The sequence below is a fragment of the Podarcis liolepis genome, assembly GCF_965112155.1.
Source record: "Podarcis liolepis genome assembly, chromosome: 16".
Lineage (NCBI taxonomy): Eukaryota > Metazoa > Chordata > Lepidosauria > Squamata > Lacertidae > Podarcis > Podarcis liolepis.
Genome location: NC_139567.1, coordinates 2563248 through 2588330, shown reverse-complemented (window position 1 = coordinate 2588330; position 25083 = coordinate 2563248). Strand labels below are relative to the sequence as shown.

The 25083-nt window shown below is 41.8% G+C and overlaps 1 protein-coding gene across 3 annotated transcripts in view; it reads left to right on the top strand.

Moving 5' to 3' along the window:
- PEBP4 (phosphatidylethanolamine binding protein 4) overlaps window positions 1–25083 on the top strand; it is a gene marked incomplete at its 5' end in the record, with an annotated part of 251895 nt that overhangs the window by 105004 nt on the left and 121808 nt on the right. The window lies entirely within an intron of this gene.

Sequence of the window (25083 nt, the reverse complement as noted above, 5' to 3'; positions counted from 1 at the left end):
ACATGGCCAGTACACTTGCAGATTATCAGTGAATTAGGTCTATATGATTCAACCTGTTTGCGGTCTTTCTGTGGTTTTGGTCTAACTGTGTTAACTCAGGTACGTCAAGTTGCAGGAACTTGCCCTCTATTCATGCAGAAAAACTATTTCAGGTGAGATTTGTTTTGATTAAAAATAATAATAATTAAAAAGGCTAATTAATCTGTCAGGACCAGGTGCTTTGCGGAACATATTTTTAATCCCATTTTGGATTACTGCTAGAGTAAAAGATCTAATGATTCCAAGTTTTTTCCCTAGTTTTCTAGGAATGTTGTGTCCAGTGGTTCAGATTAATAAAGTTTTGTATACCCTTTTTTTAGTCCTCCAGAATTTTTTTTATCTTTGGATTTTTTTACCTTTTTGCATTTAACACAATATATAACTCATTTTGTTTGATTTATGCATACTTGTTTGCTAGGCAGAATATTCATTATAATATCGCTTTGTCTTCTGAAGTGAATTAAGTATCTGCAGGACTTCTAGAGATCTTAGTTCTGCTCTTTTTCTTAAGTCTTCTGTACACTCTTCGTGTGCATTTATGTTCAGTTTTAAGATCTTGTATTTCCTGAATTAGATTGGCATTTACCTTCTATTTCTCTTTTTAAATTTTCCTTTCTTTTCACTTATAAGTATGTGACACATCACACCTTTAAACTTGTCCCAAACCACAGTAGTTGTCTGTTCTCCCATATCATTAATCTGAAAAAAAATCCATAAGTCTCTTTAAGGAGTTTCTCTTTAGTAAAAAAATAAATAAATTAATATCCAAGGGTCTAATTTCCAATAGAAAGGTTTAGGTTTGTGTTTATGTAAGGCCTTCTGTGATTAATAAATGATCCAATCTGGCATAATTTTTGACCTTGTGACATACATGTATAATTCCTTAGTTCTGGATTGGCTATGCACCAGTCATCAAAGTAATTGTGTTTATTCAGTCGTACCTTGATTTTCAAACAGCTTAGTTCTCGAACATTTTCGCTCCTGAACACTGTAATCCCAGAAGTGACTGTTCCGGTTTGCGAACTGTTTTTGGAAGCCGAACATCTGACGGGGCTTCCGTGGCTGCAGGAGCTTTGGTTTTCAGATGTTTTAGAAGTCGAATGGACTTCCATAATGGATTCCGTTCAACTTCCAAGGTACGACTGTATGTTGTAGAGGGATGTTCTAAAAGGAGGCAGTTTGCATGGGTTTTGTGATAGGTGAAACGTTCTGCATTTATCAAAATAATAATTAAGGACAAGATTTAAGTCACTTTTGGAAGTACCTTGTGAGGTGTCCCAATTTCTACTTTCACTTAGAAGGAAGGATTTCGTATCAGTATTGTTTTTCCATTGTTTGGTATGCATCTCTTGTAAAAGGAAAAGAAAGAAAAAAGCAAGCTCTGGGTTATCTCGCTTTAAAGCTCAAATAACTAGACAACACACAGAACATAGCTGTCAATGTTTCCCTTTCTTAAAGGGAAATTCCCTTATTCCAAATAGGATTCCTTCCAAGAAAAGGGAAAAGTTGACAGCTATGACACAGAATAATGTTTTGGGATTAAATAAGGCTACAACTTTATTGGTTACAGATGTGAAGGTTTGGCCATAGGTCTTGGGGTCAGCAGCAGCATATATCATTCCAGCCCATCTGCTTCCAGTGCTACTAAGGCTAAAGGGTAAAGGACACTCTATGACCTACATCAAATTGGGGCATCCCCCAAATGGTCCCCGTAGTGGTATGGAGTGGTATGGCCCTAGCCCACTTCAGGGCATTGGACAGGAGTCACTCATCCTGAATCCTTTTAACAGGATACCCTCACCCAGGGAGGGGCAGGTGGAGGCTACAACCTCCCCACCAACCAAGATCTAAGCTTACCCAATGCCTATCCACCTTACAAAGTTGTGATGATTTCTATGAGGTAGGTGAAAAACCAAATGGCTGATGCCAGTTTGCCAGATGGGAAAAATTCCTAACCAGTCCTGAAATATGGCGACCAGCATTGTCCATAGCAAGGTCGTACCATCCAAAACAACCCTAAACTGCGGGAGTTAGGGTGGGAGAACTGGCACGACAAAAGGAGAGGCTGAAAGGCTGGGCAGGCCTTCAGTATACCGTGGCATCATCATAATCATCATCATCAGGCAGTTGGTCCCATGCCCAGGGGAATGCCCTCCAATTCCTGCCACCATTGGCCAAATTGGTGCAGGAGGGTGATCCAGCCTGCCATATGCCAGTTCACAATGGAGGTCTGGTGCCCGCCTGCAAAGCCACACAGCCAAGAAGGGGCAAATGGATTTATTGCAGTTAAGTGTAGCATTATAGGTTAATTTTAAATCATGCTCTGAATTCCTATAGGGATTAATTTCAACATTCAAGCTCCCCCTCCCCCCCCCCCAATCCTCCCAACCTTCCCAACAGAATAATCTCTATACCTATGGCTAAGAGTGGAAATAACCTGTCTCTTCCTTCATGAGCCAAATGCTCATGAGCTAAGGTGAAATTAGAGGACATAAACACTAACCCCCTCCTCCTTTCCCACAGAAGCAGAAAACGCTTTACATGGTTATATTGAAAACAAAAGAAGAGAACAATAGGCCACCTATTGCCTGTTTTGCTTATAAAGCTCTTGGTCAAACTTAGAAGTTGGTAGTTTCAGTGGGACCTTAGGCAGAGAAGAAGCCATCTGTGTATTGTCTTTTCTGTTCTTGCTGCTGAGTCTTTTTTGCAGGTGTCTTCTTCATCTTGTTTTTCTCCCCCCCCATCTTTCCCCCCCCCCATTTGCTGCCAGTCTCCTCCTTCCAGTTTTGTGTCTTTCTCTCCACTGCCTTCGTCTCCCAGTTGTTTGTCTTCATTTGGTTGCAAGTCCCACTTGATTTAAGAATTTTTTAGCTTCCATTTGTGCAGAGGCAACTTTAGTTTGTTTGGCCTTTTCTTTTGTCCAGAGTTTTATTTGTTTATATTTCTGCTTGATACTTGTAAATACTTACAGTCCTCAGTAAAATTAAAAAACAAAACAGCAAGTTGCTGAGTTGTATACTACCTGCCATTTCATATACTGGTGAAGTTCACATTGATTTTAGGAGAATTATGTTTTTTTCCAGAATATCTGTGCCCCAAACAACTTTACCTTTGGGGGGTTTGAAGGTTAAGCACATAATTGCAGAGTAAATGAATATAGCATTTGGCACAGATTCTCCTCTGTAATGTGGGAGTGGAGCTTCATCAGAGATGCTCAATGAGAAAAGTGAGTTACAAGTGTGTCCCTGTTTGCTTCTGTGAAATATTGGAGTATATCTGTTCTTTTCACTTTGAGAAGATGTGGCCAAGGGATTTCAGTTAATGTGCCACTAGACTGCCAGCATTTATCAGGAGAGGTTCAAGTACATATTGGAACCTTAGGTTTGTGTAGTTAAAGTGGTTTTAAGCACACTAGTTTAACAACTCTACTTTAAAAACGGACTTTGGAAAGAGATGGGGGAAATAAATGGAAAAGTCTAGGATGAACAAATGACTAATGGGAAGTTATGTAATACTCCACAAGCAAATGAATGCAGGGTTGATGCTCATTGTTATATTACTGCCCTATAAACAACTCAGAAGAAAAGCTCAATAAAGACTGGCTATTGTCTAATTACTGTGTATTATTATTACTGTTATTATTATTATTTACATTTGTTAGTCAGTTTGTACCAAAAAAGTCTCATAGCAACTTAACGTGATATTTTACAACAGATAAAAGCTATTAAAACTAGAAAAATTTAAATAATGTATAATGCAACGCATAAACTTTGTGCAAGCAAATCGGGATGAATGCTGAATGAATTAAGAGATCGTGTAGAGAGGAGTCCTTCGTGCTTTTAAATGTTAGTAATCATAGTTCTGTGCTAGACTAGAGTAGTATGAACTTTAATTCAGGAATGTTTCTTAAATGTCAGGGAATCATAGATGGGGCAGAAGGAAAGCTATTACTATTTATTTCCGCTAATATGTTGCATTGTCTCTGATTTTCCCTTCCATGAGTTACCCGCTTCAGATAAAGCCATCTAGGAAAGCAGCTTCTTCATGCCTTCTTGTATTTTGTAATTTGTTGAAAAGTTTAGATGTTTTCAGCTCTGATTCGATCTAATAGTCTTGGTACTAAAGCCTAATTAAGATATCAATTAATTTGCAACCTGTATTTAAAAAGAAATATCTAGTTGTTCTCTATTCTTCTCTGAAATTACTGCCAACGGCTTTTTGTACAGATACCTTAATTAGACTTTTTATTGTTAATGGGAATATTGAGCAAATTAAAATTGGATATTAATACTTTCCATGATTTTCATAATTGGCTGAAGAAATAAAGCATTCAGAATAATTGTAGCAGCTTGTGTACAATTTTACTCCCATACAAATTCTTTCACAGGAATCCTTACACATTCCTGAACAATGAGGTCCTGAAAGTCTCTCATTAATTTTAATATTTATTAATTTATTAATCACAAAAAGCTGGAGCTAGCTTTCTTCCTTCTGTGTGCAGATCTTTCTAGTGTTACTAATTATTGTAATTAAAAGTAACTTTTAAGGCAAGAAAGAAAGTCTGAAATCCAACACAATTCTCTGGAAAGGACGTATGCTCAAATGACAGGGTGCAGTTTCAGAGAGCAGTGCAGTGGAAGTTCTGTTCTCTTCATAACTACAACACTTATACCTGAGAGGAGGAAAGACATAGATTTGTATCGTAATAACATTTTTAGGAAATCATGAACAGAGAGATGGGGGAGATTGACACTTGTGGGGATGTAAGGAAACCGATGATTCCGTGTTTGTTGGAATCATCACTGTTGCTTTCCTACTACAGCTTGGCTTCTGCTAAGCCCTGCCTTGTTCACCTCACTATCTGCTGTGGCCGAATTATGCATTTGATTATATAATGATTTGTGTGCATTTCAATTGAATGGAAACTTCAAAAACAATGCAGAAAACAACATAATTATATACATAATGTTTGCAGACTTAATTTTTAAAATTGTAACCCACCCTGGGACCTTTGGCTGAAGGGCGGGTAATAAATTAGAATGATAATACCGTAGTAATACATTTAAAAATGATACTGCTCATATTTGCATGTGTGATTTAAGTTCCACACCCCAAACATTTGAGCATGCAATTTCCATTCCTGCTTCCTTTTCTGATTGAATTCTCCTACATCCATATACACTGGTACGAGATGCAATAAATTTATGGTGTTGAATTGTGCTGCCTTTCCATCTGTGATTACTGGGATCTTCTGGGAGCCAGATTTTAAAAATCTAATCACTGAGCTATGTCTGAGTGGAATCAATGTAACTGTTTTTCTACTAAACCAGAGGGGCTTTTTGTGTATGTCTCCAAATCTGCTCTTTCTTTCCCAGTCTAATGCATCCATGTATCTGGCAATATTTTGTTGATTATTTTTTTCCATAGCCATAGCAGTGTGAGGGCCTAACTGCACTTTATATTAATACTATGGCATGCAGCTATGTCCCTTGATTTTAAAGACATAGTCATAGGCAAGCGGGGAAGTGATTTCCTCAGGACCTCAGTGTGTATGGAGGTTTAACCCTTTCCAGCTGCAATCCTGATGAAAAAAAACCCTTGCTGCAATTAGCAATTCTACTTTACCGATGTTATTCTATTGCTAATTGCAGTGGGGAGATGGATTTTCATCAGGCTTGCAGCTGGGGATGAAAGGGTTAAATCCCCCCTCTCCAGACACTGCGATTCCAATGGAAATCTATCACAAACAGCCTGTAAAAACAAATTCTCTAACATTGCTGCAAATAATTGAGTATGCAGTTATGCCCTCAGAATTGGGAAGTTCCCATTGCCATAGGTTCTTCCACACAGAGAAAAGCAGTTGCTACAGGGAGCAGATTATGATAACTGACATCATGTAAACAGGAGACCTGTGTATGTCTGAAGAAGGAGATCACTCTTAAATTCTGCCATCCTGCCATTGCCTTATGTATTTTCTGGATAGGGAAACATGTGACCCTCCATGTGTTGTTGGACTCCAACTCTCATCAGCCCCAGTGAGTTTGGCCAGTGGTCAGAGATGACTGGAGTCCAACAACATCTGAAAGACCACAGGTTCCCAACCCGACATATAGAAAATAGAGGTGAGGTGAAACCCTAATGAGAAAGATAAGACTTGGCTCAGTAGCATCCACTTGTTCATGACATTTTGTGCCCTGCCCTTCTCTGGCACATCACCAAGCCTCTTCATGGTGAATTCAGCCTTGCTGTAGGGTTTCAGCCAGAACTTTCACCCATCATGTTGTAAATTTTAGCAGCCTAATCTGTTGAACACCTTCTGTTACACAATTCACCATTCATTGCTTATCATCACTGACTTGAATTGTCAGAAAGAGGGTGCTTTAACTCCAAAATAATGTATATATTTTAAAAATGTTGCTACAAAGTGGAATAATATCTTTTGATGACTGTTTTTAAAGCCCTTTAGGTGTTCATGGTAATTTGCAGTGTAAAATTATTTAGAGATAAGAGCCAAATTAGCTCTTAAAGGCGGGAGGTCGATATGTCCCGTTATCCATGCAAGCAGTGTTTAAATATAATCAGCCTTTACTCTAATGCAGCATAATTGTTCATTTGAAATAGCTTTTTTTATTCCATTCAATGAGTCATTAAAATATTCAAAAGATAATGCAGTGAATTAGAAATAAATTTATCACATTATCCTGCATATACTGAAGAGTATCAGGTAACTAGGCAGAGACTGAACTGGTATACATAGAGATCCAGTAAATAATGCACTGTTGTTTTAAAAATCAGTAGGTAGAATAAAAGTGTAAAGAGAGGACAAATTGTGTCCTCAAATTCTGTTTTGCTTCCTACCCAATCACGGGGAATAAGGGTGAGAATGACAGTAAATCTGCAAACCTTTGCTGTTCTCATTTTAATATTTATTAGAATAGTACTTTGTAGTTAAAAATGATTATAAAAAACAACTCTGTCAGAGGAGAATTCCTAGATAATTCCTTCTTGTGATATAGTGAAAGGGGGAGGGGAAAAGAACACTCTAACTGTGATTATCAGCAGAATGCAATAACCTATTTGCTCTAACAACAGAATTTGATGTCTGGGAAAACTGAGTACACAGACTTACCGATCTGCCCTGCTATCTGGCCTGCGCAAGGCGCCTGGACTTCCATCAAGCATAAATTTGGGCAGTTGGGAACAGAACCCAGTCAATTTCATTCCTCATTTCTAACCACAGGGTCACATTTCTTCTCTCCCACCTTACTTTTGCTCAGTGACAAAAGAGAGTGTTCTGGAGATTTGGTCCCCATATTCTTCTACAGAAATGGCTAGGTATGCTTCTCACCCACATGGAAGGCTGTACACCCAAGAGCTGGCTGGTAGTCCACACGAATCTATGTTTACTTCTGCCATTGCCGAGTTGAAGCACTATTTTCACTGCAGGATATTTCTTTGACACATATAGTGTGGGAATGGGGTCCCAACTGTGCCCATCCTGGGGCACAGGCAATCCGCCCTCTCTCTTAGCGCTCCAGGTGTTCTCATTAAGGAGGCTTTGATGCCTGAAGGTGAAGCAGCAGGGACGGTAAAGGAAACAATCTGTTCAGCGAGGAACATGGTACACAGACAGCTGTTCCTTCTGTGCAGTACGGTAGCAGTGTGAAATGCATGCCCCAGTAGGATGTTAGGCTAGCAAGCTGCTTCTGTGACATGAAGAGTATGGCTGTTTTCATCAGCAATGATCTCTTAATCCTCTTTGTGTATATGTTTCTGTCTTGGACATGTGAGAAGTTGTGCAGAGGGAGGGACAAATTACAGCACCCTTCTGTGAAAGGACCAGGCCTCTCCATTAAAGGGGCACTCATCCCTTGAGGATTTTGCAAGCAGTTTCTTTCTTATTGTTGCTTGACTTTGTCAGTGAATTTCCTCTCACTGGCTGATGAATAGGTTCTGGGTGGCAAGTGTCACCATAGAAACAAGTGCTAACTTAAGCAAACAAGAGCTTTATTAACATTAAGAGTAGTAGAGTATTTCAGAAATTATTGGAACTGAGTTATAAGTTTGCTGGAGGGGGAATTCAGCTAGACCTTCTGCTCTTTTGGGGTGGGGAGTGAGAGAGAAGGAAGGAAGGGGGGTGCTTGCATGCGTACTGGGTTATCTCCTGAAGTGCTGCATGGGGTTCTTACATTAATCTTCTTTCCAGACTACCTGGTTAATGGACATTTCCACGTGTGATTTGTGCTGCCCTTGTTCGTTGATTCCTGCACTGGCAGTCAATGCGATGGAGGCTTTTGCTGACCACAGCATTAGAGATTATCAGTGTGAATCACCAGTTAGCTGGTTCCCTCTCCCTATAGCATGCAATCTCCTTGTGTGTTGGTATTCTGGGGTGTCATTTGCACATTCTACTTGCCAGAGCTCTGCCACTGCGAGGCCAAAACACATAGTCAGAAATAAGGTCAGGGTTATTTCAGTTATCGGGTGTCTCATACAAGGAGTATTAAAAATCTTCCATTGCTCAGCACTTGCTTCATCACACCCTAAAAGTATATTAATGCAGAATGCTTTATGTAGTAATCTGATGCACACTTAACCCAGAATAGGTACCATGGAATATGGTGGTAGAGAGGCAGAAACATTTGAGAGCCTCCCAGATCAGATGCTTTCTGCCCCACTACACTCTGGCGCCTCCACCCTTCCCTCTGTGGTCACTGTACCTTAAATGCACAAAGTCTCCCAGGGTCGTTTACTTGTTCTAATCTTTCCTGCTTCTGGAGAGGTTCCAGAGCAGTGCAACAGCACAGGGCATCATGTTGCTCTGAAGACACTTATTGGGAGGAAGGATGTGCTTTAAAAGTATGGTGTGAATGTGACCTACTTCATCCGCACTCTACTGAGACAACTACAGTGTTCAACCAGAGCAGGAAACAAGGAAATATCACGTCAGACTGATTTTTTCTTTCCAAATATTCCAGTCTTGCTTTTCCATTTAAAAATAGCCAAGTGGCTAGCAAAATTAATATACTACAAACTATAGAATTAAAACAGAATATTTATTTTAAAATTGTTAAGAATTTGCAAGAACTCTCAGTAACAATACCATGAAAGTATCAATCAATTAAAGGGCATCCTAAAAGCATACAGAATAACACATGCCACAACTACATTCTGAAAGGCGAGTGAGATGGAGCCAAGGAACTCTGCTTCATAAGGGAATTTTGTAGTCTAGGCACCACAACAGAAAATACTGTTTCTTTTATTCACCCATTATACATCTAATAATCTAATGAAATCTAATAAAAGAGGTCAGCAGAGCAGAACTTCCAATGATGAACTCCATATTGAGACAGGTTTGAACAGAATAAGGCAGGTCTTGATGCGTGTTAACTTTAAAAGCCCTATGTTTGTTAAGAAACTGAAGAGATACTTCTCTATATCTTCTTAAACCCAGAAAGTAGAGACCCCCTACTTTCCCTTCTTCACCAGTCCTCTTTTCTCCCCTTCTTCCAGAAGCCCTTGAGAAAATTTAACCAGATTCATGAAGCCAATGGGAAGACGGAGTCCCTGACAGAGTCTGCTATTTGTAATCAATCATGTAGTCCTAATTTCACTGGGAAACACAAGTGGTTTGGGCAAAGAAGGTATACGGAGAGCAGAAATGGGAAAAGGCAGAAGTCAGGCAGTTGCCCCCCTCTTGATGTCTTCTACAACTATATGGTCCTCAAGGCAAGATATTTGTTTTCTAGTTTTAATTTTCCTTGTTGGTATCAGAGGAAAACTATTTTCTCACTGAAAATGGTGCTATTTAATGACATCTAGATAAATGTGGTGGTGGGGAGAATTCTCCAGAGTAAGGAAACAAATCTCAGCTTTGGTGCTGCTGCCTCGGAGCTCCATGTGTGAGGGTGGCATAGACCAGCCCTGAGGGCACATACTTGCTGCAACAAGTTTCTGTGTTTAACACGTTTTCCATGAATTGTATTGGAAGTTGAGTGTCAACTGTTATTATTCATGCCCTGCAAACAGATGGGGTTTAATTGCTGTTACTGTCAGCCTAGCTGTAAATATCACAGGGAAAAAAGAGCTCTTTGGCTAATTGTTTTAAAATAAAAGTTGAGAAAGTATGTATATAAATTATAGATCAAGTGTATTTTAAAAATCAAACTGTTTATATTGCCTTTAAATACAGTATTTAGTCAACAGCATTAGGATCAGTGAATGGCTGAGAGATACAATGCCGCCCTACAGCCTAAGATGCCCGAACAATAGGACAGCAGTCACTTATTACTGATGAAGGAGGTGGGGGAACCAAGATGGAAATGTGATTGGTCAGCACACTAGAAGAATAGAACAGCTAATCTTTGTAATTTCATGGGCACCATTAAGGCAAAGTGCTGCTTTTATATAGCTTTGAGGAGAACAAGGTGCCATGCCTAGGTTTGCAAAGAGGTTGAGAGTTGACACATGCATGTTGGGTTTAGGGGAGGGGGTGTGGCATTCCTTTTAGTCCTCCAGAAAGTTAATGACAAAAGGTGGGGGTGCAGGGCAGGCCATAAATATATATGAGGGAAAGGTGAGTTGAGCATGTGTGTGTGTGTGTGTGTGTGTGTGTGTACAGGTGCACACCTAAATACATCAAAGTACTGGTTTATGGTGCTTTATTGTCATTACTGTACAATTCCTGCTGCAGGTTTCAGAGCAATTTCTTAAATCCCCCCTTGGCTGTGCTGCTTTTCAGACGCCCACCTGCACCTGGGGGAAGTGTTAATGCATCATGGTACCGAGGCAGAGCTACAGGATCACCTCATATTTTTCAAGTTTGGGAATGGGGTGAAGGGGTGGGAGATAGGGATTATAATCAGCTTTTATACCCTGTGTCCCACTAGGGCTGAGGGCCCTGCTTGTATCACACAATATGGACAGACCTTTAGTCAGTCCATTCAATTAATGAAGGATGCTCACACTATTTTACATGACAGAACTGGTACACTTTTAAGAAGTTAATTGCTTGTGTGACCCAGTGGACAGTGTGAGCAAGGATGTTCATAAATCTCAGCCATGGCAACTTTGGCAACCTGGCAGTGAAAAACCCATCTCATGCTTTGGAGATTGCAAAAGGTGAGGTGACTAAGGTTTGTGAACTCTCAAATCATGTTACATTATTCAGAGAAGCATTTTTTAAAGGCCCTATTAAAGGGTCAACACACACACATCTTATCACAGCTTCAGTATATGAATGATTTAAAAATGACAGTATTTAACCATCACAGTTTGTCTTAAGGAACAGGACAACATTCATAGCTTGACACCTGCTTGGTAATAACTTTATTGGTCCCCTCAATACACTTTTCAAAGTGAGTCCCCAGAGCAGCTGTCGACATTCAGAACCACACAGAAAAAGTTCCACTCTTGGAGAACGTTTATCTCTTCTGAAAAAGCAATGGGACACCCCCCCCCCCAAACCACAAGAGATAAGCTGCTGAATGGAAATGGTGAAAAGGGTGGCAGATAAGCCCTGTGGTGTCCAGAAAGTAGTTTCATAGATTTGGAAGAGACCCTGAGGATCATCTAGTTCAATGCTTGCAATGCAGGAATATGCAGCTGCCCCATAGAAGGATGGAAACTGCACCCTTGGCATTATCAGCACCACACTCCAACCATTTGTATCCTTGCAAATACTTCTCACCACTGAGGCCACAGGAACTCTCCGATAAGTGCCTGTGGCCCTATTACAGGGGCACAGTAGTAGCATATGGTTCTACTGAGTAGTCCTAGTTTCACTCCTGGGCGAGTGATTCAGCTTTTTCAAGGTAACACAAGAGCAACATGAAAAATGGACTGACCAAATTTCAACAGAAAGGAAAAAGAATGAGGGTATTGCTGGCCACTAGAGGAGAACAAGAGTACTCTCATTTCTATAAAAACATACTGTTTGTTCAAACCCTTAGAATCAGTTTGTGTATATATCTTTGGAGAATCTGTTGCTGCTATCCCCAGATTCTGATAAATGTCTGGTTTATTTCCTGAATTATAGATGTTGCTACCTGGGCACTGCATTATTCCAAATGAACTATGGTTCAAGACTTTTGGTACATTATGGGCTTCCTGCTCCTCACACTTGCGCTGCTATGAACAATATATTCAAACTGATGAGTAACTAGAGATGCTGATGGCTCATTCCTGTCCCCAGTTTAACAAGAGCATAGAATTAACACAATATTTACTGCAAAGCCCAGGCACTCTGTTTGTTTCTGTAAAAGGGCCAAGCCTCTGTTTGAGCTCCCACTAAGGTGTATGCTTTTCTGAATTGTAATTAATGCTTGCAGGTAATTACAATCTAAAGCACAACTGCTTAACAATTCCCCTTTCCAAGAAAACTAATTTTAATGCCAAGAGGAAAAGTAATATTTTAGCATAAAACAAATGCCAGAGGATGAGGCTAACAAAGGCCATCATAATTTCTTCATAATTTCTTTAGTTAGCTAAACTGGCCTATCTTTGGTGAATCTGGATGATCGTCAATAAACTGAAACCTACTGCTTCAGACAACTCTGGAAGGTGGATTGGGCTTGCCTGCTTCATCTCTCTCACTCTGCCCACCCTTGGGATTTGAACCTGGGTGAGAAGGAACAAGGTCACCTTTTGTTGGGCTGAAGGATTTCTGGTGCATTTACACCCATACCCTCTCAAGCAGTTTACTCCAGGGGCAATTCAGAAGTAAATTATGTAACTTCTGTTCCTGTCTGCAGCATCATGTTAGTGTAGAGAGTAATAACAGTTCACAGGCAGTACAAAAATTAGTCGCTAGCTACGTTCTACTCAGAGTTGATCTATTGAAATTAATGGGCCCAGGTGAGTCATATCTATTAATTTCAGTGGGCCTACTTTGAGTGTGACTAATGTTGGATAAAACCCAAAAGTAGTTTACTGCTGTGCCTACTGCCCTTTGAGAGCACAAGTGCAAATGCACCTCTTATTTCATGAGAAAAAGCTGTAGAAACTTTGTGTGTTTAACACAAAAATACCTTTCTTAGGCCTACAAGTTATTTACAACCAATATCTAGATAAAGAAGAAAGAGCTTTGAACTGTTTTCATTACTCGTATGATAAAATTAATCAAAATGATGCAAAAATGGGCACATTTCCACACTTTCCCTGAATTTATATAATTAATGTTATAACATTCAGCTTTCTATAATTCAGAATTTGAACTACCTTGGCATAGAAATTTATTTATTTATTTATTTATTTATTTATTTATTTATTTATTTATGGCTCTGCTACAAATGAAATAATTTTCCTCAAATAAGAGCTGTTAGCCTACAGTATTTCTAACAATTTCATATACAATTCTGTTTCAACCTCAAATGAAAATGATGTGGGTGCCTCCCAACTTGCCCAGGGTCCAAATGCTATTACTTTGTGCCTGTTGCCAGTTAATGCCTTGGAGGAAATTTCAACACAGGCAGCCATTGACTTGTTAACATTTGTTTTTCGGTGCTGTGACAAAGATTACCCACCCCCCTCAGTAGGCAACTGCAAAGGTTGCTCTGAGGATGATAGTGAATCAGTTCTCTCTGCCTTCATTTTCACAGCAGGTACCTACTTTATGGAGATTGAATTTAGGGTTTTTCCAGGATGCTTCTATTTCATTTAGCATGCAAAGGCTAATAATTTGTCTCAATTCAATAAAACAGAGGTTGCAAACACTCTCTCTGCTTATTTAAAGGATGGCTTTTTAATTAGTTTCTTTCATCAAGGGGGGAGGGGAACAGATAAAATATACCAAAATGGCAATTCAGCGTTTTTGCAAACGTGTTATTTGGGCCAGTGTATTTTGTGCCTGTCAGTCCTGAAATCTAGTGAGCAATTTGAACAGGTGGAATAGTTGGGATCTGCCCTGATGTCTTTCAGGCTTTATTTCAGACCCTGCCCCTCCAACCCTGTTGTAAATCCCAGCTGACTTGTTCCGACATCAGAGGCATTGGTCGCATAAGACAGTGTTGTCCCATTCAAGTGCATGCGGTTCTTGACATGCTAATAATGGAAAAATATGCCAATGTCCCTCTCTTCCACTTCGGGCCTGCTGTTTTGTGGAAAGTTTGTTTAACCTTTTCAAATGTTAAGTGCACCCTACAGCAAGGTGGCATTTTATTTTTATTAAATTATTTCTATCTAATTCATAAAATCTATGTACTGCCTGATGATAAAAGAAACCTGTAAGCAGTTTGCAAAAAAGAATAAAACAATAAAAGTATCAATAAAAACAGTAAAAAGCAGCTATTTAAAACATTCAAAAATAATAAAAACAATTATAAGAAAAAAAAACAATTAAAACCACATATCATTCCACATATCTGGGTAGGCATGTTTAAACAAAGCTTGTCTTTTAGCAGGCACCAAAAAGAGTACAGTGGTACCTCGGGTTACATACGCTTCAGGTTACATACACTTCAGGTTACAGACTCTGCTAACCCAGAAATAGTGCTTCAGGTTAAGAACTTTGCTTCAGGATGAGAACTGAATTTGTGCTCCGGCGGCGCAGCGGCAGCGGGAGGCCCCCATTAGCTAAAGTGGTGCTTCAGGTTAAGAACAGTTTCAGGTTAAGAACGGACCTCCGGAACAAATTAAGTACTTAACCCAAGGTACCACTGTACTGCGAAAGTAACTGCCTGATGCCATTAGGCAGGGAGTTCCAGATTCCTTGCAAATGCAGAAGGAGGATTCATGGCACCATCAGCAGTGCCAGTTCTGCCAACTGAATATGGTCACATCTGCACCAGCGGGGCAAATCAGTACGCCCTAATGTAGTCCATTATTGACTAGTGTGGGACTGGAGAGACCCAGGTTCAGAACTGCTGCTGAACCAGCTATCATCTCTCAGACTAATCTACCTCATGGTGTTGTGATGATAAAATGGGGAGGGGGACTCTTGGACACTGCCAAGCTCCCTGGAGACTGTGAACTATGTAAAATATAAATGTAATTATATGGGAATGCCACAGTGGCGTAGCGTGGGTTGTCAGCACCCGGGGCAAGGCAAGTAATTTGCGCCCCCTAACCCGTGGATTTGCGCCCCCTAACCCGTGGATTTGCGCCCCCTAACCCTAACCCCCAGATGTTGCGCCCGGTGCGGCCGGCCCCCCCTGCACCCCCACGCTATGCCACTGGAATGCCAGTAGATCAGATACAGGACAAATACAGGCAGGGTATGACCAGGCCAGATTCTATCTTGGCTAACTACAAGTTTGTTTTGTAATTTCTCATAAAGCCTCTATTATATATTGTATACCTATAAGCCATCAGCCGTAATATTGCGCCAGAGACAGGACTCTGATTCCCCCCCCCCCCCGCCCGTTTATATCCCTTTTGCCACTTGGCTGTGTTGCTCAGTCTACCATTTGATGAATAAGGAACAGTTCATTTTTTTGGCTGTTGTTCATTGATCCTATTGGCTGTGTTTTGTTGCTGTTCTAATGAACTATGCCAGTTTGTGCCTGTTTCCTTTCCTCTCATCTCATTGGCGCTTGTGCTGCTCACCCCTTTCATCATCCCCTTTCACTGTTGGAGCACATTTGTACAACAGCTGTTCACACTCCCAATTGGCTGCAGCAGCGTTGAGTCAGAAGCCTGGAGAGGGGCCTTGGAAAAAGCAGACCCCTCGTTTTGTAACCCTCTCAAATTTCAAAACCAGGAATTCAACTGTTCAGGCTGCAGAGCTAGTGTGACTGTGCTCTGTGTATGCAGCCTGTGGAGATCAGATGCCCAAAAGAGCCCTAAACCGTATGCGGTAAATCTCATATGATATCAGAGGTGAAAGATGCTACAAACCTCCTGTGACATTTATTGTTAAATATCTTAAAAATGAGGGGCAGTCTACATATTCAGTCCCACGTGTGTTCTTTGGGGATGCCGGAAAGAGGCCTAATGGTTAATCTTACACTCAATGGGACTCAGCCCTGCAGTTTTGTAAAATTTATACATCAGGAAGAAAGCTGACAGAACATTGCTGCATTGTAAGTTGCAAGATCAGGGCCGGTTTGCTGGTCTCTGAGCTGTTCTGAACAAGCAGCCTTAACCGGTTTCTCCTGTCAAAAGCACAGTGTGAGCACAGGTGCCTGGCTTGAAGCCAGTTTGAAATTGAGTTCACTTGAACCTCAAAAACATGAAGCAGCAACAGGGAGGCTGGAACTCCTGACATTACACCAGGGATGAGGGGAACTGATTAGAGTGGGAGTCAATCGTTTGCTCATTCTTGGAGCGGTAATCATACAGGAGCCCTTTGGGTGATATCAGCAGGTCCTAGAGTCAAAATTCAAAAGTGGGGCTTTCCTGCATTAGAATTGTAGAGCTGTAGAGTTGGAAGGGACCCTGAGGATCATCTAGTCCAACCCCTGCAAGGCAGAAATATGCGGCTGTCCCACACAGGGGTCAGAATAAGCCCCTCTTGGGTCTGAAGATCTGAAAAAATATATTTTCAGATTTCCACCTGTTCACATACTACAAGAACAAATAACCATGAATCAACATTATAGCGCAATGCAAATAGTTGCTTACATATGGGAGGGCTTAAATATACTACTACTTGCACAAGTTAGCAAACATAATCAGGTGCAGCATGTATAGGAAGAGTCCTCTGCGCAACTAATTGTGTATATGACACTTCTGCCTTAATCTCATTCAGATCTTGACACGGCCCAGGCTGGTATTTTATGAATATTTCTGCTTTGCTTTACAGATGGGGAAAGTTGTCTCAGATTACACACTAAAGTGCACCACTAAGGCTGCCCCATATTACCACCACCCAGTGCAGTTTATATTTAGAGCTGAGAATACTTTCCTAACAATTTTGTGCCAAAGAAACAAACCTTATGTAGGGATAGGGAGTTGAAGAATGTTAGCGTAGTCAGTGGTGGAGCTTCGTGCTCCTGCACTGGGGGGGGGTGGAGAGCAGGCGGGGGTGGGGCTGGTATGCGTCCTGGGGGCATGGTGTCTGCCTGTAGGGGCGTGGTGCCCAGCGCGCGCAGGGGGGGGGCAGCCGCAATGGCACCCTGCTGGGATCGTGCTGAAGGTGGTGGTGCGCTCCCCCCGCACACCTCTTCCTCTGCCAGTGCGCATAGTACGAGGTGTGGATTAGTTTGCATAATTCTTAAAACAGCATTTGAGTTTCAGTTTATTTTTTTTATTTACTATATTCATAGCCCTCTTTTCTAGTGTGTGTGTGTGTGTGTGTGTGTGTGTGTGTGTATACAGTGGTACCTCGGGTTAAGAACTTAACTCGTTCCAGAGGTCCGTTCTTAACCTGAAACTGTTCTTAACCTGCAGCACCACTTTAGCTAATGGGGCCTCCTGCTGCTGCCACGCCGCCGGAGCACAATTTCTGTTCTCATCCTGAAGCAAAGTTCTTAACCTGAAGCACTATTTCTGCGTTAGCGGAGTCTGTAACCTGAAGTGTATGTAACCTGAAGCATCTGTAACCCGAGGTACCACTGTATTAAACAACAAAAGTGCCTATTAAACTAGAACTGTTTTTAAAACAAAAGCATTGAGTGGAATTAGAAACCCTTTAAAATCAAAGGTAGGACAAAACAGTTTTTATAGGCTGCCTAAACCTAAGCAAAGATGTGCGCACCTGACCACCTTAGGGAGGGAGGAGTTACATTACTGGGGAGCTACTCCATAAACGGCCCTGTCCCAAGCGCCTGCAAACCTGCCCTCTCTTGGTGCTGGGACATAAAACAGTGTTTCTGGTGAAGATGTTGAATTTTTAGGATTGTTTGGGAGGAGGCCTTTCAGAAATCCTGGACCTCAAATTGTGCTTAGAGACAAGCTGGAAGCCAGCCCAGTGGATATATGGCTGGTGTAATATGATCCACAGCACACATACCAGTACCAGGCAATAGTCTGGCTGCCACATTTCACATTAGCTGAATTTTCCAAGAGCGGCTGCACATTGAGCCCCTATTTGCCAGGGACCTCCCTGATTTAAGCCATCCCAGTTTCTGATTTGATCCCAGAATGTCCCATTTTTCCTTAGGATGTCCCTACAGTCATACCTCAGGATGAATACACTTCAGGTTGAGCGTTTTCGGGTTGCGCTCCGTTGCGACCCGGTAGTAACGGAACGCATTACTTCTGGGTTTTGCTGCTTGTGCATGGGCAGACGCTCAAAATGACGTCATGTGCAGAAGTGGCAAATCGTGACCCGTGCATGCACAGATGCGGGCTGCGTTCGCTTCAGGATGCGAACAGGGCTCCGGAACGGATCCCGTTCGCATCCAGAGGTACCACTGTATTTTCATTGGAGAAATGTTGGGTGGTATGGAGTTATCCAACCCCTGAGCCAATACAGGCAATCCTGTATAGGGAAGGTTTTTTTTTTTAAAAAAAATGTTCAGTGTTTTATTATGTTTTTATATATGTTGGAAGCTGCCCAGAGTGGCTGGGGCAACCCAGCCAGATGGGCGGGGTATAAATAGTAATATTATTATTATTATTATTATGGAATGAGACATCCCTGTTTTCATCAGAGAAATGTTGGAGGGTGCAATGGGCCTTTCCTGGGGTGCCTCCCCATTCATGGAATGCCCAGGGAGGCCCACCTGGCACCTTCATTAAATGCACTTAGGTGCCAGTTCCCAACTGTGTGGCGCATGGGTTATTGTTTTGTTAGTTATTATGTTAAGTATTTTTGTGTTTTTATGCTGTAATCCACCTTGTGATCCTCAGATTAAGGGTGTTATATAAAGTCAATAAATAAACAAAGTACTTCAAGGGGTGCCATGAAGAGGGTGCATGTGAAGGTATGAATCAGTGTTTGAATGGCTAGCAAGAATTGACCCTAGCCGGGGTCAGTCTCTGCTTGATGCTACAGAATATCTCAGGCAAATGTACACGGCAAGCTTGAATTGACTTTATCATTGTACGGTGGTACCTTGGGTTAAGTACTTAATTTGTTCCCGAGGTCCGTTCTTAACCTGGAACTGTTCTTAACCTGAAGCACCACTTTAGCTAACGGGGCCTCCCGCTGCCGGAGCACGATTTCTGTTCTCATCCTGAAGCAAAGTTCTTAACCCAAGGTACTATTTCTGGGTTAGCGGAGTCTGTAACCTGAAGCGTATGTAACCTGAAGCGTATGTAACCCAAGGTACCGCTGTAGTCCCCATCAGTATTCCTGGGAACAGTAACTTGTGCAGGGTGGTAAGATTCCCTGTTACAGATTTGTCGCCCTTCTCACAGAATTAGCTTCCTGTGGAGAGAGGTTGACTATTAAATCCATTTAAGTCTTTGCTGTTGATTTGTCTTCACTGTGTTGAACTACCTACAAGATCTGTGAGCTATGACTAGATGCGTACACGCAGTATTACACGCATGTTTTGCAGTGATGCTGCACCTTGCACTTTATGAATAGGGAGAGTGTTTTGGTTCTAGTTTCCAGATGAAACAAGTAGTGTTGCACCTTGCACAAAAACCATTTCACTCAGTTTGGAGAGGTCCTTTCAGAGCTCTTCATGATCACTTTTGGTTCTAACAACCCTGAACATTTTAGTACCATCAGCAAACATGGCCACCTCAGTGCTCACCCCTAACTCCAGATCCTTTATGGACAAGTGAAAAGGCACACGTCCCAATATTGCTCCTTGGGGAATTCCACTTTCTTCATCTCTCCACTGGGAGAACTGTCCATTTATTCCTACTCTCTGCTTCCTCCTACTAATTCCTAATCTGCAAGTGAACGTCTTCTCTTATACTCTATGTCAACTGGATCACCTCTATGCACATTCTTGTTTTTAATCTTAAAGAATGCTAATAGTTCTTGATACAGGACTTACTCGTGCAGAAGTCATGCTGGTTCTGCTTTAGCAAGGCTTGTTCTTGCTTGGTTAACCTATTTTAAACAATAATTTCCACCAGTTTTCCTGGGACAGACGTTAAACTAACCAGTCTATAATTTCCAGGATCCCCACTGGATCGCTTTTTATTAAAAATGGTGTTAAATTTGCTACTTTACAGTCTTCAAGTCTTCAAGGGACAAGTTACACATTTTTTTCTTAGAAGATAATCAATTTCACATATGAGGTCTTCAGGAACTCTCATGTAGATATCATCTGGATCTGGGTATTTGTCAGCTACTACTTTGTTTATTAGGCCCAGAACTTAATCTGTCATTACCACTATCTGCCTCAATTCCTCAGACTCCTTCTTGCAAAGGTTAGTTCAGGCAGTGAGATCTGCCCTCTCAACACGCAGAGAAGATAATCTGCATTCTGCTCTTCTGGGCCCATAACCAAAAATGTTGGGATCTCCGCTCGGCCAAGCTGATAAAGCTCATTTTCCTCTGACCGAGTCTTTTGGAATTGCCTCTGATTAATGACCTGAGCCTTTGATGAGGCCTCAGGCACATTCCCATCCAGCAGAGAATCAAAGCAGCACGTGGAAGTGATGAGATTTATGGCTACATTGCAAAGAGTTTTATTTTCCTAACTATGCAGACAAAAAACACATCCTCTCTCACAGAGCAGAGAACAACTGAAATAAAGAAACAGGAAAACACTAATGTCACATCCATCTCCCGTGAAACTTCCAACAGTATGGGATGTGTGGAATGTAAACAGAGTCTTGTGACTCCAAAGCACTGCTCAGTGACAAACCGAAACTAACACTGTGAACATTAAGAAGAACCTGCTGGATCAGGCCCAAGGCCCAGATGGTGTGATCCAGGCAGCATATAAAGCCAGACCTACTCAGCTTCAGTGATAGAACTGTTTTAAATGCCGTACATTTAAAACACAGTGATGGCTTCCTCCAAAGAATCCTGGGAACTTTAGTTTGTTAAGGGTACTGGAATTGTAGCTCTGTGAGGGATCCCTTAACAACTCTCAGCCCTCTTAACAAACTGCAATTCCCAGGATTCTTGGGGCGGGGGGAGCCATGGTTGTTAAAGTGGGGTAAGAAGGCTTTGAAGGCTAGACCATTTTCTAGGCCAAAATCTCTTCTGTAGCTGGCTCTGCTCGTGTTGCATCTAAATGCCAAAGTCCCGGGCTCCAAGTTGGTGTGCAACCAGTTCCCATCTTCATTTAAAGGGAGACGGTAGAGGAGAGCTCAGACGGGATTTTTGATTCCCAGGTTTACCTTGTGGAAGAGACTTTCTAATCAGTGATTAATCAGGCATATGTGTCTGTGTGGGAGAGCTCTGTGTTGCAGGAGGGAACTCCTACAGCACCCCGGTCATGTATCATTTGAAAGGCAAATGCACTCGGTTACCAAGGGAACATGAGAAAGGAAGGGACTTCCCTCGCTGGAGTGACTCGTGCTCTGATGCTGCTGAGAAAATCGCTCCACATTTTTTTAAAAAAGGAGTCAAAGCTGTGACTAAGCAGCAGAAGTTATGTAAAGTGCAGGGGAGGGCCTGCTAAATCCTATCCCGGGGGAGTACATGGGGGCTTTCCACCTACGGGGTGTTAGACAGCTGCTGTGACAGCCTTACTCAGAGGGAGTAAGCCCTTTGATCATGTCATTGGGGAAAGGAAGCACAGATCATGTTTGGAGGAAAGGAAGGTGCTCAAAAGGGGGTGTTCTTCCTAGAGGGTTGCCAGTAAAGGAAGCCCAAGTGTGTGTACCTGGGACAGAAGCTTGGCTGAGATGTCATCTGGCCAATTCTTTTTAGCCATGCAGATGTGTGTGTGTTTTGGCCCCACAGATAGACAATGGGTCATTTAAAATTCACATCTATTAACAGAAAGAAATGTAAATGATGATAGGCAAGGGTTAGGGTTAGGGTTTTCAGCTTGGAGTTGGTGGCAATCCTAACAGATTTTGGGAAAGGCTCAAAACGTTTTGCTGTTTGCCAGTCCTAGATCCTACTGACCTCTCATTGCTTATACTGTCCCCTGAGCGCTAGAGCAATATGTAGTGCTGCATCAGCCGTGTCTGCATGTGTGGTGACTGGAGAGAACCAGTGTGCTTCTATAGGCTTGGACGTGGGACACAATTGTGGGCCTGCCTTCAGAGCTCATGATATGCTGCCCTGAGGATGGCTCAGCATTAGAGGATGGCTTGTCCAATGAGGATGAAACGACCTTACAGCGCATGGTCAAGATCACTTAATGGGAGTTGTTTACAACTAACAGGGGCAGCCCCGGGTACATGGTGCCACTGTAGGCAAAATGCTCTGTCCCCACCCCCGACCCAGGTCCCCTCCCTGCCCCGCCATCACGCCTGTGCTGCTTCTACTGTTGCTCCCGCCACTCCAACTGCACCCTTGCCCATGTCTGCCACCATGGCAAATTGCTTTCCGTCACCCCATGGAAGTGCCAGCCTTGACTCCTGATATGCTTCAGCTACCCTGTCATATAATCAGGGAGGTAGGATTTTTCCTTTTTATCATGTCAATGTAGGTCTGTGGGTAAACTAGAGATTCTGAACCACTTTAGTGATTTAGAGTTGTGTTAGATCTTCCAAGTTAATTCAGGTAGATTGTGAGGCACAGTGTTGCTATAGGCCTAGGAAAGATCAAACCCTAGTAGGGCCTCACTGCTCTGCAGTTCCCACTCTGGAAATGTTTCAGAGCTCATTGTGGAAATTGCCAGGAAGTTCTCAATAAGGGAAGCCTATTTTGTCCCTTTATTTAAAAGCCTAAACTAGCGGCTGTGAAAGAGTTGCTATTACACAATACCTCAACTCATTGATGAAATATACTCGGAGTTGAGTGTGAATTTCATGCTCTTTATTCAGCTCATAGTAGCAATGAATGAATCTTTCCCCAAAACATCTACATTATTTACACAATGGCGTGATTGGCTAATTCAGGGCTGCTCCTCTAGGCCAATCAGGTTGCAGATTCACCTCCTCCATAAGCCTGATTGGCTGCTCCTGCAGGCCAATTAGGTTGCTGATTCACTTTCACCTGGATTGGGTGGCTCCTGTGGACCAATCAAACTGTTGCATTCTGGATCCTATTGTTCTAGGATTCAGCTCATGACATAACAATTGATAAAACTTGTTCCGGTCACAAATTTTATACCAGTGGTTTTGCCTTGATATATGTGTATAAGCATGATCATATGTGTGCATTGCTCAGCTATTACAAAAACTTCTATCTACACATTCCTGCAGGGGTAGGCTGCTTGATTTCCACTAGATGTTGTACTACAACTCCCATCACCCTTGTTCATCAAATTTGCAGGTGATATGAAACTGGGAGGGTAGTTAATACCTCAAAAAATAGAACCAGGAATCAAGATGACCTTAACAGATGGGAAAACTGGGCCAAAGCTAACAAAATGAATTTCAGTAGGGACAAATGTAATGTTCTACACTTAGGCAGGAACAATCAAATGCACAAATATAAGATGGGGGGCACCTGGCTTGACAGCAGTACATGTAAAAAAGATCTAGAGGTCTGAGTAGGTCAACAACTTAAGATGAGTCAACAGCTCAACTCCCACACGTTTTCAAAGAGGCCTAGGAAATATTAAATGCACAGTAAATGAATGAACAGTAGTGTGCTTATTGATGACAACATTCAACATTTCAAGTTTAAAAAATCTAATTTTGACCCCCTGCACCCAGTTTCAAGAGCACCAGGAAAAATATAAAGCATATTGTGATACAGTATCTAGCATCAATATTGAGGGAACACATTGAAACATGTTGCATACATTTGCAATGTTATTCTCCAGTTAAGGTAATTGCTCAACCCTGCACCTGCTTTCAAAACGTCGGGGTAGAGAAGCAAAACATATCATAGTGATCTATGCTTTGGAGATGAATAGATTGGACTGAAACTTGGTATACACATTTAGAATCCTGTTATGAAAACCATCTTCAGACTTGAACTTGACCTGTTTTCCACAGAGCCTCAAGCCTGGCAATCAAAAAGAACTTACCTGTCCTAAGATATCTGCACCTGACTTGTCATTTAAACCATGTTGCATTGCATGCAGTTGAAATGTTAACATTCCAGGAATCCTGTCCCAAGCCGGCCTTGGACTAGAATGGCAGGTTTGTACATGTAGGAGCCAAATACATGCTATAAATAAGATGCTGGGTGCAAGCATTGCTTCATGGGTACGGTATTGCCTGCATCACGTCGTGCTTAAATTGGGCCCCAGCAGCAGGCATGGCCTCTAAAACACTGTTTTACTAATATAAAAAAGTAGGGATTACCAAGATTGACACCTATGTTATCACCCATCAGTTTTGGAAGAGTTCTTTCTACTGGGAATAATTTTGGCAGTGGAGTGCAGTATGCTACCATCAACTTTTATGAGCAGATTTCCAAACTGTTACACACATTTGTGGTCTCTGCCTCTCCAATGTGAAGCTTTGAAGGAAGTGTTAGCAATAAATTTGTGTGACACTACATTCATCCCCATAGCAACACATGCTGCACTCGGCGTTGGCAAGCTCACTCTTTTAGGTGCCATTTAAGGGTTGCGGAATGAATTAAAGAAGGGATGGAGCCACACTATTCAGATTTCAAATGGCCTCCATATATGGGTGATATGGAACAAAGGAGGTTGTGCCAGGTTTATTGTGGGAGTATTTGACCACCCTGGGATGAAAACAAATAATACAATGGCAACAGTGCTTCTGGCATTCTTGGTTTATCTGCCTGTCTAATGAGTAGATATGGACACACATTTTTCACAGCTATGCTGCATGGAAAGACCTGCATGATGTAAAAAGAACACAAAAACATATATGTGGAGCTGTCAGTTCTGAATGCAGAGATACCTGTTGTCCCATGGAAGCCATTTAGGAAGATCTTTGTTTCTGCTTGCCTAGAGTTTGGATCACAGCCAGTACATTCAGTGGTAAAGACAACTATAGAAGCTGTTGCATGAAAACAGAATCTGGAATACTGCTGAGTGTTTCCTTGTGGAAATCTAGGCAACTAGGTATAACATCTGGTCAGTGTCCTAATTAATATATTGGGTGCAATGACTAGCTGGATTTTTTGGTGTATATAAATCAGAAAGAAAATGTGAAACATTTCATGTAAATAGAATTGCTTATGTGAACCTTTTGTTGAAAACC